General features: G+C 41.7%; 1 long non-coding RNA gene across 1 annotated transcript; it reads right to left on the reverse strand.

The window, feature by feature from the left end:
* Positions 1-2,331: 2,331 nt before the first annotated feature.
* LOC113970768 lies at positions 2,332-3,570 on the reverse strand. The gene is made up of 3 exons (XR_003535328.1): positions 3,219-3,570; positions 2,887-3,027; positions 2,332-2,380 (listed from the first exon to the last, which is right to left on the reverse strand). It is a non-coding gene; the product is annotated as an uncharacterized LOC113970768 (long non-coding RNA).
* Positions 3,571-3,852: the final 282 nt, after the last annotated feature.

Below are 3,852 nucleotides of genomic sequence, written 5' to 3' on the forward strand. Positions count from 1 at the left end.
ACAGCTCATTTACTGACCCATTCTGGTGAAGAACAAATGGATTCTTAAAATGGGTGTTATTTTCCTATTGTCACCACTGGGGGGGAGAATGTTGGCAGGGGAGATGAAATTGCAGAAGTTGAAGAAGAGATTCCCCAAGAATGAGGGCGGAGGGAGAGTCCCACAACATCTGGTAGGGATAAAAAGCGCTGTCATTTCGCCATTACTCTCTCTCGGCTTGCCTGCAGACTTGGGGGTTGCCTGCTGCTGCAACCCACCCACCTCGGACCACAATCTGCAACGATCCCGGCAGCACTAGTTCCTGCAGTCCCTGCGTTTCTGCCCTTGCTTCTCAACCGCTACTACCCCGCTCCAGCTCGGCACCAGCTAAAGTGGTGCCACTTTTCTCCGGAGCCCAGTGACTCCGTGGCTGGTCCCACGTCACTGTAGTCAGAGCCCCTGTGTTTCCAGCCCCTGTGTTCCCAGGCCCCGCAGCAGCCACAGGCCAGTGGGAATTCCCACTGTGTGAGGTGAGCCCGCCACCACTGCAGCCGTGATGAGGGGACTCAGCTGAGAGCTCCCTTTGTTGAACTTTCCATGTGCCATTCGCCCAGCGTGGAGGTGGCTTCATCCCGGTTCCATGGTGGTTTCATCGCGACTGCACCGCAGGAAACTCCCAACAGGCGCTTTCAACAACACAGACTCTCTCTGAGTGATATTCTTCCCCTTTACTGTGTGCTTGTAGTTTATTTTTTGTCTGGGTTTTTTTTGCCGTTTGGTTTTCAGTAAAACCGTTAATTTTGTTTCTACTTCATCTCCTTGTAAGTCGAAATTAATTTTTGAATTCATATTAAATTTGGGAGGTAGGAGTCCCTATTCCATCTAAGGTCCCATTTCCCCGGTAAAAATTGTCTTAAAACCAAGACAATGGACTATTTATTGAAAGAGTTTCAAAGCTCCAAATGGTGAAACTGTCTCTGTTTATGTGCTGTGTTGAAGAAAGTCAGACTTGGCACATTTTTCTCATTAACTGTGCTAAAGAAGCTCAGTTTTTCTAGAAATTCCTAGATTCTCCTTTGCAATGGGGTAATCTAAAAGGCCTCTAACTTTAGCTCTTCAGTGTGAAAGGGTAGCACATACATAAGCACTGCTGAGTAAATGCTGCTGAAATGTCTATGATTATGTGGAATGCTAAAGAAAATTGGCTTTCTTGACATATACAATATCATTAAAATCTTCAAAATAACGTCTAAAAGCAAGGAAGTCTCACAGATATTTGTGTAATGCATTTCACACATGAAGCATTCGCATTGCCATCTTATACATCTGTCAGTGCAGCCAAGTGACACCAGGATCCAGGATCCTAGTCACACAACTTATTGCAAAATGGTCACAGCTAAAAGCTGGCCAGTCTGCAACACAGTATGCTGTCTATGCCCAAATTTTGGGCCTACGTTAGCACATTTGCAGGATAACCCTAGAACCCGGACATGCACAATTTTTTTCAATTTGTTATTACTTCTGAACAGGGAGAAGCAGTGTGGGCCAAATACATGTCATAGTTTATCTAGCACTCATTATAACAAAAGTGCTGTGTGCTTTCATCTGACTTTCTCATTAGCAGACAGATTAAATCACTTTTGAACTGTTTGCTTATTTGTTGAGAACAGCTTTTAAGATGAGGTAATTGAAGGAAACCTATCAATTTAGTATATATTTTCAAGTTAGTAATGTTGACATACTGTTCAAATAAAGCTCCAATTTACCATAATCTGTTTTTAGACAAGCCCTCCATTTTAACCTCCAAATGGAAGAAAAACTAAGTGACTTCCTCATCTCACTTAATAGACAACATATGCTCAAAGATACTACTGTGGGCTTGCTCTGAGAAGCTGTTCCTCCTCTGACCGAGATGCAGGGAGCTCACAGAGTAACACTGATACATAATGAATGGACACATTGCCATAAATCTCATGCCCAGCAGAGGTCACTTCAGAAAAAAAAAGAGATCACTGATTGGAGAAACACACACAAACAAATGCACCCTGGCTACAGTGAAAAAAGAAGCTGGTGTAGCCTGTGGAAGCTGGAGGGATCAGAACTGTCACCTCAATCCTAGTTTTTTGGGGGAGGCTGAGGAGTAGTAATGAAGAGACAGAGAGAGGTTGGAAAGAAGAAAGGGATCTCTATCACCACAAAGCACAAGAAGCATCTCTAAAATAGAACTGTTTCAAATCTTTGCAGTACAAATTGTCTGGAATAATTTGAGATGGAAATGCTGTGGTAATATCAATGATAATTTTCATTTATTTTATAAATATTTATGTAGCTCAAAATTATTTCTATAACTTACAAAAAGGAGGTAATTATCACTTGCTCCTCCAAGTCTCAACTTTTCAATCTACAAAAAAAGGACAATTCATCTGCCAAGGCCATTGTACTTGATGCTGGAAAAGCCACTAATAAAACTCACATTCCTTGTATCCCAGACAATTAATTGATTCATCAGACTGTGCCCATAAACAAGCCAACATTTTACTTGTATCTAGAAACAAATCGAATCCCCTTCATTCTATTGTGCTCAATGCCATGTCCTCACGTCACTAAGGTGGGGGCCATGTACAATCACTTACAACTAGTAATAAAAGAAAAAGAAAGATTCATCACCAGACATAATTAACACTTAGTTGCAGATTTATCAGATCCTATACAGCCATCAAACCTTTCAAGTTCATCCCCACTAAATCAAACAATGAAGTTGTCTTAGCAAAAAAGAAGCAACAAAACTGCATGGTTAGAAACCGGCCATGTGAGAAACTTGAAATCTACGTTCTCTGCTCATTCTGTGCAAGTCATCACTCACAAAAACACATTCAGAAGTTGTTTTTTAGATCAGAGGAATCCTACCTGGTAGGACACAGCTAACATAGCCTAGACCATGCCCTCAAAGTCACCACTTAGAGCCAACCTTATCAGTTCAGGATCAGTCCTTGTACCTCCAGCTGACAGGCAGCACCCAACTGCACAGATATCCCAAAGCCTGAACGCCTGGAACAAGGAAGGGTAAGCGGATCATGACAGTCACAGACTGAACAATGTAACATTCACTTACACATTTGGAAGGACAAAAACAACAAAGCAAATAAACAAAACCCCCCAAACACACATCCCAAACAAAAGCCTGTACACAAAAATTTTGCAAATAAGCCTTCAATAGTGAAAAATGAAGCTATCCTTACATCTTGGAATTCCTAGGCAGAAACATACTCAATAGCTCAGTAATTTAGACATTCATATAGGCTCAAAACTTTTCTTGGCCCAAGACCTGAACCCCAAGCCACTGTTCTTCTGTTGCTGCTGTTGCTGTCCATGTCCTAAATATTTATCAAGACACAAAGAACAACAAGTTGACCCCTCAGCATGGATGCCAGAAGAAGGGGAACAATTTAAATGCATTTAACTTGTGTTTGAAACACAGACCTGAGACAGAGTCTGAATTTTCTACAGTATTTATACCCAATCTCTTGCTCCAATACAGACTCGGAGCTCATTGCAGATCACATCAAAAGGGAAAGCCTAACCTTATGCCAACCCCTGATGCAGCGATAACCAAAGCTGCCATCTGTATGAACAGTACCTACTCAGACCAATTTCTCAGCCACATAAATTTTGATGCTTCAAGTCCCAGCATATGACAGACATGCAATCCTGAGTTACCTCTGTGTAAAAGAGAGGTTCAAAAATGAAGCAGGTGGAATGTTGCATTCCACATTCCTAGGTAAACGTTTCATACAGATTCCTGAAAGGTTACAACCTAAAATGTAGAAATTGGACCACAGAAATGAAAGCTTGATGAAGAGCAGTTCACACACA

This window comes from Neopelma chrysocephalum, unplaced genomic scaffold (assembly GCF_003984885.1).
Source record: "Neopelma chrysocephalum unplaced genomic scaffold, ASM398488v2 Primary Assembly neopelma1_79, whole genome shotgun sequence".
Lineage (NCBI taxonomy): Eukaryota > Metazoa > Chordata > Aves > Passeriformes > Pipridae > Neopelma > Neopelma chrysocephalum.